The following is a 15159-nucleotide window of genomic DNA, read 5'->3' as shown; positions in this document are numbered from 1 at the left end:
ATATACACTGGTTATGACTTTCGGGCTGCAGAGATGCAACTTGGGCTATTGGTAAATGACCCCCTATGGTAAAGATCCGTAACTCTTTCCTCAGCCCAGATTTCGTTTATGTCGAAGCTAGTGCAGAGGAGTGGGTGTGAAAGAGTATTTGGGAACGGTCACCAGAGGGTGTTTTGCCAGTAAAAGAGGGTTCGGGACATTTTTTACAATGGCGCGGGAAGGCGAAACGAGCCATTTGTGCAAACTAACAAAGCTATGGTCACTCGTCCGTTTCAATACCAGCCTCGCTTTAACCAGGTTTTTTCGCACTGATTAAGAAAGCGCAGAAGCGTCTCCTGATGGCAAATGCCAGAGGTTGTTTCTCATACTACTCGTCAAATACGAGTTGGCAAGCGCCTGCTGCCCGCTTCATCCCGTCGCCCCCCTTCAGCACGCGCCTCCACTGGTGTCACTACTGCGAGAGCTGGAAGCGCACAACCGCGCCAGGCGAGAAGAGTTTATTGTCGCAATTCACAGGCCCACGCAATCCATGATAACCGTCGCCACGGAGACGCCGGCTATGGCGGCAGCGCATCAAGGTGTGATGCTGCACCAGCAGGTGTCCCCAGCCGACAAGAAGAGATGGCGAGTGGGCCAGGGCCGCACGGGCCTAGCCACCCAGGAAAGGAACGCGGCCCCTGCGGTCCGGCATTAGTGTCCCTTCCCGCCCGGAATAACTGGAGGATAGCAGGCGGGCGCACGAGAACACAGGCTGCACAGGAGGCCCATAGCCTCTGCAGGTCAGACTCACACATGGATTTTGCACCCGTGTCTCACAGGGTCTCATTTTACATCCGGGGTTACGGACGTAAGTCCCTAGCAGAGGCCGTTGCCTCTGTGTCATAGGCACAAGGCCCTAGCAGAGCTGATGGGCTACAGGCAAGGCCATGGCACAGCCGTTCTGCATAAAAGACACAAACGCAAGGACACCCTAGCAGAGAGCCCTTCCTGGCTATAGGTCATGTCGTTGTAGAGGACACCATAGACTACAAACAATTGGCCCTGGCAGAATCCACGCCTGGTCAACGGAAAGATCTGTGTGGTTTCAACGGTGGGCGTGCCAAGCCGAGCCAGAGACAAGGCCCTGGCAGAGCCGTTCTGGATCAGAGACAGACCCAATGAACCAGGGAGGGCCCACATGGATGGCAGACATAAGGTCTAAACAGAGCCTGAAGTGGCCTTCGGATGAAGATGTAGTAGAGGTCACCAGGAGGCCCTGGCAGAACATACTCTGGTTCACCACAAGGCCAAGGAAAAACGATTCGGGTTCACTGACAATGCCGCAGTAGAGCCCACTGTGGGTCACAGAAAGGACCTTGGCAGAGCCCACAGTGAACCATAGACACTAGGCCCTTCAGGGCCCATCCTGTGTCACATGTGATGTCTTGGCAGAGCCTGCTCCAGTTTTAGACACAAAGCTCCAGCACAGCCTGCCCTGGGTCACAGGGCAGGCCCTGCCCCAGTCCACTGTAGGTCACATACGCAATGCCGTAGCAGAGGGCTAGTGGATCATAGACACATGATTCTCACAGGGCCAGACGAGGCCGTAGTACCAAAACAGAGCCACTATGCATTACAAACTCACGTCCCCTAGCAAAGCCTGCCGCGTCCTTCACTGGATGTGAAGATATGTCACTGACACAGTCCAGTCTTGATAAGTGAAGGGCCTGGCAAAATCCACCCTGGTTCCCAAACACAAGCCTGATGTTGTAATTCTTATTTTGATTCAGAAGCTATGAATGTGGGAAAGCTCAGCTTGGTGCCAGTCAATGTGAGACCCCATGAGGCTAGAGGACCTTTGGGAGAGCTCTGCTTGTCAATGGGTGTGGCAACTGTGAATCTGTACAACTGAAGAGCCCAGCTTAACCTCAGTGAGGGCTGCACCAGGGGGAGTTCTGAAAGGCAAGGGTATGGTCTTTTAGTCCTGTGTGTGCAAAGGGGAAGGCGTCATGTTTTTGGCCCTCATGCTTGCCGTGCAGAGAGGATGTAATGAAAGCTTAGCCCAGAGAGTGGCAGTGTTCACGCAGACACAGCAGTCTAAAGATTCCCAGCTGGAGTTAGGCTTTTCCACGTACAGCACCGAATTGCAGAGTAGGCTGGCAAAGTGCAGAAGCAAGGTGGAAAAGAAGGATGTTTAACTTAATGCTCTTCTTATGCCTACTTTTTCCTAGAAATCCCCCTTAAACTGAAGGAGTAGGTGTGACTAGGCTTAAATCCATTCCTATCCAATGTGGTCTCCTCTCCAGTGTTTGTTGTCAGAGTTTCACAGTCCAAAACGGTGGTAGTCTGTTTTTTTCCCTGTGATGATATTTCCTGATTAGGCCATACATGGAGGCTTTGGTAACAGAAGGATGTGTTGCAACACTTTAATTTCTCTATGTTACGTTGCATTGGTTACTTACTTAGAATTTTTTTGTCCCTGTTTTTGCACCCTTTTTCTGCAGCTGTATTCCTTATTAGATTTCTCTTGCTGTAACACTATATGGTGGGCTTCTTCTCAATCCCGTCTTATGGCACTGCTGTTGCCTTGCTTATCAACCCTTGTATCACTCATTCACTACAGTCTAGAATACCTATATTGCCAAGTGGGTTTTTTCTCATAACTGGATCCCTCTTAAGGTTACACTTGGCATCCTTTCTGTATATATATAACACACCATAGATACTGGGAGGAATCATACATTTCTTAAACAATCAAGAAAGACACTAGAAAGATGTTTGCCTTGCCCAGTTCTTGACAGCGAGTGAGGGAACAATGAGACTGGAAACATGCCTGGTATCAATAACAGCAAGACCCAAGATGCTATGTTGCTGGTGGAACTCAGTTAGGTGTCAGAGTGTGTGCTGTCCAAGATGCTATAGTTTTGGAAGATCTCACACTGGTGTCACTGAGTACGGAACCCATGAAGCTGTAGTGCTTTGCAGAGTGCACCTTTTTTTAGTGAGCGTAGAACCAATGGAACTTTGGTGCTGGGGAGTGTGCACCTCATGTCAGTGAGTGTGTGAGAAATTGAGTTTTGGATTGAACGGGGGGGACCTTCCCACCCAACATCCACAATCCTTGTCAGGGTGAACCACAAAAGTCACTGCATAAACCTGTGTTTAGCCCTCTGGTACCTTGGCACAAAAGCTGTCAGGCTTAACTTAAAGACAATGTGTACAGTATTTGTGCCGCACACAAACAGTAATAAAATACAGCACAACAAAAATCCTAAACCATTTTGGAAAATTAAAAGTACAATTTTATAAATAAAATGAGACTAAAATGACAAAAATCCAATCAGTAGAACTGTAGACAATCAATTTTAAAAGTTTAAGTAAAAATAGTGCCAAGAAGCAGAAAGAGCATACAGTGGGTATCTGGTCGCACTAGAACAGGACAAAGACACAAGTGCAGGCCATCCGCAATGGAGCGGACCAGATGCAGGGACCAGGTTAGTCTCACGGAAAAAGTTACCTTCTCAAAATCCGGCCCACAGAGCTCACAACTTCAAGATTTCACAGGAGGTGCTCAACTAATGCCAGCCAAGGGTCCAGGACCTGGGGAGGCACTTTTGGGGGATCAGGAACTCACTCCAGCACAGATCAGCACCGCTTAGGCAGGTCTAGTTGCAGCACATCAGCTGTGCAGTTACAGGGAGGTCCCTGAAGCTTGTTGTGTCCCTGTAACTTAGAACTGGATGTCAGCCAACTGACCTTTAGAGTCACTCTAGCAGTTTTGAGTTCATGGAGGTCGTCCTCTCTCCTTCAAGCACAAAGGCAGGCCTCAGGCAGCAGGGCTATGCTGTGAAGAACAAGGCAGGGCAGTCCTCTGGAGTACAAGGCAGTACTTCTATAGTCTTTGGCAGTTCCTGGAGTGTGTTGAAGAGTTGATCTGATGGTCTACTGTTACTACCTGGTGCCAGCTTTGAAGTGAAAGAAACCTCTGACGTTTGTCCCTCAGAGATGGTTCTGGAATTTTCTTCCTCCTTGCCCAGGTCCCAAGATGTACGGGGTGACAAAAGCCTGGTGTCAAGTTCTTCGTGAGTGTGCGGAGGCAGCTCCTCTGAAATGTAAGTGTGCAGAGAACAGCGCTGCTCCTCCCATTTTGGCAGAATGGACCTCTCCCAGCTACAGTCAGGTCCTATGGTTCACTGTCTGGGCCAATAACCTTTTCTGATGGTGATGGGGTGCAATTAACAGGCCCAGGTAGCTAGGAACTCCTAGGAGGTCTCAGATTATTTAGGGCAGGAAAATACCAACTTTATAAAAGTGGCATTTTCAAAAAAGTAATCTAAAATCCTACTTTATCACTAACGAGGATTTTAAAATACAATTCATTTGATTCCAAAGAGGATATTTCTACCTGCTCCCAATCAAAAGTTAGGATTTATTAAATGTAATAAGGTAATGCAATGCTATCCTATGGGAGAGGAAGGACTCACAGTAGTGAAAATGAATTTGAGAGTATTTCACTACCAGAACATGTGAAACTTAAAAACACGTCATGCTTTTTAAATGCAATGCACCCTGCCCTATGGGCTACTTAGGACTTACTTTATGAGTGGCTTATATGTATGAAAAAGGGAGGTTTATGCTCAGCAAAAAGTTTTCTTTGCCAGGTCGATTTGCCAGAATAAAACTACACTAAAGCTGTAATGGCAGGCCTAAGACATCTATTAAATTTAAAGGGCTATTTAAGTGGGTGGCACAATAAGTACTGCAGGCCCACTAGTAGTATTCAATTTAAAGGTGCTGGGTACATGTAGTACCCCTTTACTAGGGACTTGCAAGTAAATAAAATGTACCCAAAGGGTGTAAGCCAGTTTTACCATGTTTGGAGAAGTGAGCACAAGTACGTTAGCACTGGTTAACAGTGGCAAAGTGCACAGAGTCCAAAAGCCAACACAAATAGTTTCAGAAAACAAGAGGGGTGAAGGCAAAAGGTTTGGGAATGACCCTGCAGAAAGGGCCAAGTCCAACAGTGTAGAGCCCAGAAGACTGTATTACAGAGGGAGTATAAGGCTGCAGAGTTGGTCTTGAGCTCAGCTTTGTGGTTGGGGATGCATGTCCTAAAACATAAGTATCACAGGAAAGCAGAGTTTGGGTGAGAGATAATTCTCACATTCCTAATGTAAATTCAGGGGGTGCTGATGAGCTACAAGAATTGATAAAGCCTTTTATGTAGTGTAGTAACACCCAGCAGGTTTTGTTGATCAAAAACACGTCATGCCTTATGTCTCATTCCATAGTACATTGATAGCAGGTTGCTGATTAGGATATATTTTGTTGGTATCTTCTATTTGATGGCAGCAGAATCCCTCTGGGCTAGGGATTCGCAAAGTAAGGCCTGGGGAACGCTTGATCCCCTCCTGATTTTTACATGTGGCCTGCTGGTGAACAAAAGCACTCCGCAGTATGGGGCTGCTGTTTACTTGACCGAACACTACACAGACTACAGACCATCCACAACACCACATCAGGGCTCACAGTTGACCTCCAATGCTGCTCCCACATCACACCGCAACTCAGGAAGCTTCACTGGCTCCCCTTTCACAAGCAAAGCCAATTTACACCTCTCACATACACATACAAAGTCCTACACAACACAGGACCAGAATACCTGAAACGCCACCTATAATTTCACTAACCCACCAGACACCTACGCTCTGCCTCACTCTCACACACTCCCTGCATCCACTAAAGCAAAACTGGAGGTCGCTAATTGTCCTACATCGCACCCAAGACTTGGAAGGACCTCCCTCAACACATCAGAGCCTTCTCTTCACTCATTGAGTTCTACAAGAAGCTGTAGATCTGACTCTTCATATAAGCACCTTGGGGACCACAAGCCCACACACCGGCTATTGCGCGTGGATACCCTCTCGGAGATTAATGCGTTATACAAATCAACAAAAAACATAATTACCCAACAATACCATTAATGAACCAAGAGGCAAGTTAGTTGCCATGTGCACCCTCTTGGTAGCCTTGGATGTTACTTTACATGGAATAACATTATACCTTATTGGATCAAATACAAGAGCAGGTTTTGTACAGTGCATATCCTGAACTCACATATTTCACGGTCTGCACATATGTGATAGTGAAGAAAAACTAGGTAAAGTGAAATTAAATAATTCCTTAGGATCACAAAAAGTTGTCACGTGGGGAAGCAGGAATTGAGCCCAGGTTTTCTGGGTTCACATAGTCATATTCGTCCCCTAGAGAGCTATCTCTTTCAATGTCTTTTTGCAAAAGTTAATGCTTTATCTTTAATTCTTAGCACATGACGTCAGAGCATGAGTCGCAGATAAAAGCTACATGAAGGCTTGGCTAATTTTTGGCCCAAAAGAACTTCAAGCTGAGCCACAACCAGGCATTTTGCTCGAGCATTCAGTAGCTCTCCTACTTCTATCACATAATGGCATTTAAGGTGACAAAGGCATAGAAAGCATATGTTTGACTATCATCAAACAATTTGGGGAATAAAGTGTACCAACACCATAGTGCTGAACTCCTTGTTTCAAGATTCATAACTTTCAAATCACACCATTTATTAGTGAATGGACTGAGACTGGGTGCTGCCTTCCCACGGGTAAAATCAAATGATTATGGGTTTTACAGTCCTGTGTTCTTATTACATACTTACTACTAGTGTTTAGTTTTTCATTTTTTTCTCTCTTTAAAAGAAAACAAAGGACCACAGAAATAGTTGAGAAAGTGATTATCAGAAACGCACAATTTGTTATAAACACTGGCTGAGATTTATATTAAACAAAAACATTTGCTCTGGTTCCATAGTTTACCTCTTGCTCCTTACACAACAACTGAGGTGTGAGTGGTTCTGATAGTGAGAATCGGGGGCTACTCTCACCAAAGAAAAGCCACTGTGCTGTGGAATCTGCCCAGACTTCAAATACAGAGTTCACCAAGAGGTAATGCCAGGATTAAACAGAACATCTCCTAGTGCCATAGCCAAAACGTCCCCACTGTCCCATGTTTAGCTCTGGACATTGGGTCAGGAACCCACTGACTTCGACCTGGGCGCTTCAGGATTAAGCCCTGAAGCGCCCAGGGCTGCGTGTCAATCAGTGACACTTCGTCACAGAGTGGGGGTGGGGTCAGAAGTCTCACTGACCCCATCCCACTCTGTGATGAAGTTGGGGCTGCTACCTTCCCTCATTGGCTGACCTAATGTCAGCCAATGAGGGAAGGCAGCAGTCCCAAACCTCCTGGGACCTCTGAGCTGAAGGTAAGTGTGTGTGTGTTTTTTTTAATGAATGTTTGGTGCATGCGTGTATGTTTGAATGTTGATGAGTGTTGTTAATGGATGTGCGTGCATGTGTGTGTGAAAGAATGAGTGTGAGTGTGCTTCCCGCTCACCCCCTCCCTCCTAAAACTGCCGGCCACTGCGTTGGGTGTTTGTGTCTATCCATCTAAGTAAATTGCACACCTTGTTAGGGAGTCTTTGTAAAGGATTTTTTTTCATAGAAGTTATGACCTTAACAGAGCCTCTTTATAATCACTCCTAATGTTTACAGGTAAGCGACTACAGGCATAAGGAGAAAGTGAGGCCTAGGATTCTATTTCATTCAAATTCAATAAACGTGTTACTTCCTTATACACTGCCCTCACCCGAGGTAGGGATCGCAAGGAGAGCTTCCCCTAGAGTGCTGCAGAAGGATAGCAACTTAGACCACGCATAGCACAGTATTGTCAAATCTATGACTCTTCTAGATGCTATAAATCCACGACTTCCTATTCATGCCATGTACATGCTGCGCCCAGCCAACTCCCACCTTACACCCAACCGACACCCTGCCGGCATCAACGCAGCCCTCGGTCACACTTCAGAACATACCTTTTGGTCACTGGGGAAATATTTGTAAATATCGATGCTTTAGGCTAAATGAAATCCACGCCGGTTTATCAAAACCTGTGACATTATTTCGTGTCGCCAGCACAACTGCAGGACAGTGCCTGTTTCTATGTGAAAATAGAGAATACAGAAAAACAAACTCGTAAATAATGAACGAGAAATGGGGATCTAAAATCACTAGTGTAATGTTGCATGAAATGTTTTTCTTAAAATAAAAAATTGCTTAACCAAGAAAAACTTGTAAAAAGAATGGTGCCCTCTATTTTTTTCCTTTTCCAGAAGAGAAATGGCAAATTTGATCAATTTCCACTTCCAGACTTCAAGCCACAACGGGCTGTCAAGCCAGTTATGTGCCTTTAGATACAACTACCGTGCCAGTAAGTAAGTCAAGCAGCAATTTAATTCTAAAGGGCCGGGATCCTCCTGGCTCACACCCCAGCATCCCTAGTCACATTGAGCTGCCTTAGACAGTAACTGGGAGAAACGGGTGTAGGCCTGGCCCATTCCCCAGAGGAAGTCCAGCACATCTTCTGCGTGCGTGCATCCTTCCTTCCGAGCCTGCAAGCCACTATGAACGCGCATCGGGACAGCATCAACAACACCTTACAATTATATTTTAATTACACATATTACAGGTATTTGAAGTACATGTGTAGGTAAGTATTCAACAGTTCTGATTCTCCCAAAAATGTGCTGTTTTCAATGCGTTGTTTTGCTCAACTTCCACTGTTCGTGGTGCAGGAACCTCCCTACGGCTCCTTGACACTGCTTATTCACAAAACCACCTTTACCTTCACTTACTCCTACTGTTCTGAGAGTAAGCCCCCTGTAATTCCGCTTCCTCATAGGGATCGTTTCCACTGGCCTACATAGGGATGAGCCGAATTCGCAGGTTTGAAAGCACCCTTCATGGATTTCGGCGCATCCACGAGGACGTAGGCTCGCCCATGCACCGAGTTAGCTCAGGTGTGCTGAATCCGGAACAGTGTTTCCCGCCATTGACACCTGCGCACACAATGGAGGGTTGCCCAACAGAACCCCTCCCCCTGTCCCCACCCCCCGTAACGCCAGCTGGAACCTGGTGAGCCTTTTCAGTCTTCTTTCTTTCAGGTTTTTTTTTTTGGGCTGATTCCATCATGTTTGGACTTCAAAGTTAGCAGCATCTGGGACAGGGAGGCAGTTTCCATGGTAACAGTATCCGGAGCGCAGCACCGCCTTGGGAGAGGAGAGCCCCTCTGCCTTCTCTTCAAACAAGACACGTTAAGTCTTGCAAGGCACGCACTTTGCTTCCTTTCTGTTCTTGAGGGTGGTATGGGGGGAGGGAAGGATAAAAAAAATCTCACATAAATCAAATCTAATACTCTCCTTCGAATGACCTTCTCCAGCCTTTGGCTTCAGCCATTTGCCCAAACACTCCCACCGACCCTGCCATTGAACGGAAGGCAGGGTGCCCTCTTCAGGACAAACACAGAATAAACGAGGAACGTGATGGCGGAGGGAAGGGGGTCTCGGAGAACTAGCACTCGAAAGAGAAAACGGGGAATGAAGAAACAGAATACGAGGAAAGACAAGGAAAAACATAGGTAACGAAGACAGCAAATATACTAAGAAATATGGAATAACGGAAAGTGAAGAATTGGAACGGGAGTTGTAAACCGTTTTGTGGGAAAAAGCAAGGGAGTGCAAAAATGGAAATAGGAAACAGACGAAAAAAAGGTGGAGATGAGAGAGGGTAGGGAGTTGCAAACTGTACGCTGGTGGAGGAAATAGGCCTAGCTCAGTAGAGGAAAGAAAAAAACGCAGGCACGCGCAAGCCCATACCCCCCCCCCCCACACCCAATACCCCAGAAAGTACAGACTCTAGTTCAGAGTGCTGTAGAAACAGTATAGATTTGTAATATTCGTACTTCTGCACATTTGGAATTGCCATCGTTTTAGAGTCATGTGGTAATTCCACACTTAAAATACAGTGCTGCCTAATACACCAAGCAGAAAACATGGCAGCTAACCACTAGAGCCAAGCTCGTGATAACGCTGTGCCATACAAGCAAAAAAATGTGAAGAGTTCATCCACTGGTGAGCAATTCATTGAATGCCTGATCTTTTTAAATCATGTGAAAAATGCTATTTTTATGCCTGTTTAATCATCTAAAAATATACTATTTTTATGCATGTTATGCACCCACCTTAATAGGAACAGTGTTAGTTCTTATTAGTATTCCCTGCCGTAAACGCCATCTTTCTAGGACTAGCCTTGGGTGTTTATTGGCGTATACCCAGTGCCACTGGAATTATGCAGCAGGAGAGGACCAGATTATGTGGCAGGGTTGGCTAAACTATGCAGCAAGAAAAGGCAAATTATGCAATGCAATGTAATGAGGCACATTCTGTGGTAGTATTACTTCATAAATTTGTAATTTTTAGGGTTGAACCTGTGAGTGCATGCAAGACTCTGTTGTGTACAGTAAAAGGCTTGGAGCTCGCCTGTCGCTCACCATTTTTTGGTTTGCGTGGCACACTTCTTCACAGCCTCGTAATTCATCCACTTCAGGCCTAGCATAATTTGCAATCCTCTCTGTGGCACAGGGACCAAGCGCTGATCCAGGTCAACTTAATCAGTGCCCATCTGCTGCTCCTAACGTGATGGAGGTACTATTTTTTTCTTTTTAACTTCTAGTGCCCTGCAAACAGAAGGCCTGTGACTGGCAAAAACATGCCCAGCAGGAAAAACAAAGTTGCGAGGTTTAATTTTTTTTATAGCTAACTTCCTTATATTTTGCCAAGTCGACTTCTCTCAATTTCCACTAATGTTTTTTTTGTTTTTGCTCGCAAGTGCTCTTTTCAAGAGATCACAACAATCTTGTTCGAAATTTTACAATGCAACATTGTTTCTCTATTATGTGTAATTTATGAAATGATGCTTTAACACATAATCATGTAGTACACCCCAATCCACCCCACTCCAATCCACCCCACTTTACCACACAGCCATCCAACCTACTCCAATCCAAACCACTCACCCTAATCCAGTCCAACCCACCCCACTCCATCCTCCCAACCCACTTTAATCTAAGCTGTCCCATTCCATTTCATCCCACTCTAATCAAAAACAATCTGCCCACTCCAATCAAACAATCTACCCCACTCCAATCAAAAACAATATGCTCCACTCCTACCTACCCCACTCCAATCCAAAACAATCTGCCCCAATCTAAAACAATCTGCCACACTTCAATCCAAAATATTCTGCTCCATGCCAATCCAAAACAATCTGTCCTACTCCAATCCAAAACCTTCTTCCCCACTCAAATCCAAAACAATCTGTCCCACTCCAATCCAAAACAATATGCCCCAGTCCAATCCATCACAATTCACCCCACTCCAATCCACCCCACCCTCACCCAGTCCACCCCACATCAACCCAATCCACCCTACTCCAAAAAAAACAAATACAGTCAGCCCCACTCCAATCCAAAACAATCTGCCCCACTCCAATCTGTGCCATTCCAATCCAAAACAGTCTGCCTCACTCCAATCTGTCCCTCTTCAATCCAAAACTATCTGCCTCGCTCCAATCCAAAACAATCTGCCACACTCCAAACCAAAACCATCTGCCTTACTCAAATCCAAAACAAACCGCCTCACATTGATCCATTTGAATGTGTCCCACTCTAACCTTCCCCACTTTAATTCAAAACAGCCTGCCCCACTCCACCCTGTCCCACTCCAATCCCAAACAACCAACCCCGATCCAAAACAATCTGCCCACTCCAGTCCATATCACCTCAGACCAATCCAAACCACCCCACTACAATCCAGTCTACCCACACCAATCCAATCCTTCCCCAATCCAGCCCACCACAATCCACCACCCCACTTTATCTCACACCAATCCACCCCACTGCATTCCAAACCACTCACCCATATCCAGTCCAACCAACCTCACCCCAGCCTAATCTGTCCCAATCCAATTTGCCCTACTCCAATCCAAAACAATCTGCCCACTGCAATCTGCTGCACTTCAATTCAAAACAGTCTGCTCCACCCCACAACAATATGCCCCCACTGCAATCCAAAACAATCTGCCCCAATCCAAAACAATCTGCTCCACTCCAAAATATGCCCCACTCCAGTCCACCTCAATACAATCTGCCCCACTTTAATCCAAAGCAATCTGCCCCACTCCAGTCCGCCCACTCCCATCTCCTCCACTTCAGTGCAAAACAATCTGCCCCACTCCAATCTAAAACAATCTGCCCCATTCCAATACGACTCACTCCAGCCTGCCACACTCAAATCCAAAAGAATCTGTCCAACTCCAATCCATAAAAATACACCCCACTTCAATCCAGTCCACCCTACACCAACCCAATCCACCCCACTCCACTCCAATCAGCCCTAATACAATTTGCCCCACTAAGGTCAAAAACAATCTGCCCCACTGCAGTCCAGTCAAAAACAATCTGCCTCACTGCAGTCTGCCCACTCCAATCCAAAGCAGTCTCGAGGCTGATAAGGCTTTTTTGAAGCAGAATAATTCTGAGATTCATTATATTCTATTCAGATCCTCCAGCAACGGTTCTTCCAGTAGAAGGAAAGAAATAAACATCTTATCAGTATTACATTAGTTTCAATACTGTACTGCCATTTGATAAAGTTTGTTTTGACCAATGACTTTGTGCTTCACCACTGCGCATATTAGTTGCTCAATGTTCACCAGTAGCACATGGTATGTTTTGTTCAGTTTAGCCGCCTATTGGCTTTGATATGGCATTAGCCATTACTTTCTGTATTCAGTTGAGCCGCCTATGGGCTTTGACATTGCATTAGCCATTACATTCTGTATTCTGCCTATTGGCTTTGACATGCTGTATCCAGTCTAGCCGCCTATTGGCTTTGACATTGCATTCCTATTGACTTTGACATGATGTATTCAGTTTAGCTGCCTATTGACTTTGACATGCTATTAGATATTCTGCCTATTGGCTTTGACATGATATCATATATTACATTTTGTATTCAGCTCCGCTGCCTATTGGCTTTGACATGATATCATATATTACATTTTGTATTCAGCTTAACTGCCTATTGGCTTTGACATGATCTTATACATTGCATTTTGTATTCAGCTCAGCTGCCTATTGGCTTTGACATGATATTATACATTGCATTTTATATTCAGCTCAGCTGCCTATTGGCTTTGACATGATATTATACATTGCATTTTGTATTCAGCTCAGCTGCCTATGGGCTTTGACATGATATAAGACCTTGCATTTTGTATTCAGCTTAGGTGCTTATTGGCTTTGACATGACACTAGACATTGCATTTGATATTTAGGTTAGCTGCCTATTGCCTTTAACGTGGAGTTAGATCTTGCAGTTGAGAATCCAAGCTGTATTTTTCCAAGCTGTGTTTTTGCACCAGAGAACCAAGATGTTTTTCTCACAGTAGACTAGACATGATAAGAGAGAGTACATGGGTGTTGTTCTCTCTGCTTGAGCTTGGGAACAGGAGTAGTCTTGGAGACCTGGCCAGTCTCCAAAAGGCTTGCTCAGTTTCCCAGGTCTGAGAGGAGGGGGCACACCTTTGTAACAAATGTAACAGGCTGCAGAGGGTCAGATTCGAATCTGCCGGACCTCGTGCTGGAGCTTGGCGCAGGCTGCCAGCAATCCCGTGTGGGTAGATGAATCTCTCTTTCTCGCGGCTGACAGGGGTCATCAGCTTGCAGACCTTAGAAAGATGAAGCTGTAGATAGTTCCCACACGGTGAAGTATTTGTTTTGCTTTGCATTATAAATATAACCTGCTGTGTATATTGCAAACTGATATATTTTGTTTGATTAACGCGGACTTGAAAGCTACTAATTCGTCATTCATAAATATTGTGGTTGGGGAAGAATTAACAACAATAAAAGTCTTCTTTGACCTCAGAAGTGCATTTCTGTTGTGTTATGTTAGTGCTTTAGAAACTAAATAAGAGGAAAGCACTACAAATACAGAAACCTGACTATTGTCAGGATGGACCATGATCTCATGTTCTTGAAAGAAACCTGGTTTATGGAAACCTCACATCCCATCATGGACCTTCTTCGTCTGATAGATTACTCTGTTGTCTTGATCAAAAAGGTAGAATGGGGGAGAGGCTGGGCAGCGTTTTTCAAAAACTCGAATCAATTATCTGCTGGGTGAGACTATCACCTTCATTGAATAGTGTATGAATCATATCACCTTTCGATTAATTTTCTGCTACTTTAATCTACCTGGTGACTTTTATCAACGTTGGGGAAACCAGAGAGATGTTTTGTACTCTCTCTTCTCCAACTTCTTACTAGAGAATGACTGAATCCAGCATTGCCTAAAGCCTGACCCACATTCAAGGGGCAACTCATGAGCTCCTTTTTTACTAAGGAGAAGGTTCAAGACCCAACTATAGTAGAGTGGTTTGACCACTTTAAAATTCCTTTCTCTGTGCCTTGCTCTAGTCCCATGACCGTAGACAACCTAGCAATGAACTTCTGGCTCAGAAACATAAAGAACATAAATTCAACTGTTCTTGCTGCTCATCTTCCAATTAGCCTCCTCTGCATTATTGAAGACCAGGTTGTTAATGATGCTCGTGCTAACTTTAATGTGGTTATGACTGAAATTGTTAATGAATTCGCTCCTCTGAAAGAGAAAAGGGCGAAAGGTCTACTCCCTGATGCAACAACGAACTCAGTGAAGCAAAGAAATGTCTGAGGCTGACCAGATGCACTTGGAGCAGAACTCTCTCAATAGAATCAATCCTGATTGCTTATGTGATGCTCGGAGATCATATAAGGGACACATTTTTGAAGCAGAATCCATGTATTACATTTCAAATGGACTCTGCTACAAACAGGTCTTAAAAGCTATTTGAGATTGTCAAATTTGTCACTAATCCCTTACCTTTGCTGAGCATAGTTGAGTGTGAAATAAATGTAAGCGACAACAAATCCAAAATGACTGACACTCCACTTTCATTACAAGCAGAAAGTCACCCAACACCTGGTCCCAATTTAACAAGATATCCAGGAGTGAACTTCTCTACACTATTTCCAAAATGAAGCTACTGGGAGTGGAATGTTCACTTTATGGTATACGGTTGTATTCCCCTGCCCCACGTGCCCAACTACGTGTGTATCAAGCATCCTGACTTTTATTCTGGAGCTAGTGTCACAATAATCTAAGCATGTGTACAGAGACCTAGGCCTGTTCCTTATTAGGCGAGGTCCTGG

The 15159-nt window shown here is 45.0% G+C and overlaps 1 protein-coding gene and 1 long non-coding RNA gene across 4 annotated transcripts in view; one reads left to right on the top strand and one right to left on the bottom strand.

The window, feature by feature from the left end:
* Window positions 1-15159, bottom strand: part of DPH1 (diphthamide biosynthesis 1) — a 1238545-nt gene that overhangs the window by 597604 nt on the left and 625782 nt on the right. The window lies entirely within an intron of this gene.
* Window positions 9409-15159, top strand: part of LOC138285776 (uncharacterized) — an 86619-nt gene continuing 80868 nt past the window's right edge. Inside the window, exon 1 of the long non-coding RNA XR_011201642.1 lies at window positions 9409-9483. This is a non-coding gene — a long non-coding RNA (uncharacterized lncRNA). The remainder of the gene's footprint in view (window positions 9484-15159) is intronic.

This window comes from Pleurodeles waltl, chromosome 3_1 (assembly GCF_031143425.1).
Source record: "Pleurodeles waltl isolate 20211129_DDA chromosome 3_1, aPleWal1.hap1.20221129, whole genome shotgun sequence".
NCBI classification, from domain to species: domain Eukaryota; kingdom Metazoa; phylum Chordata; class Amphibia; order Caudata; family Salamandridae; genus Pleurodeles; species Pleurodeles waltl.
Note: the sequence above shows the minus strand (reverse complement) of the source record. Positions and strands in the feature narration are given on the sequence as shown.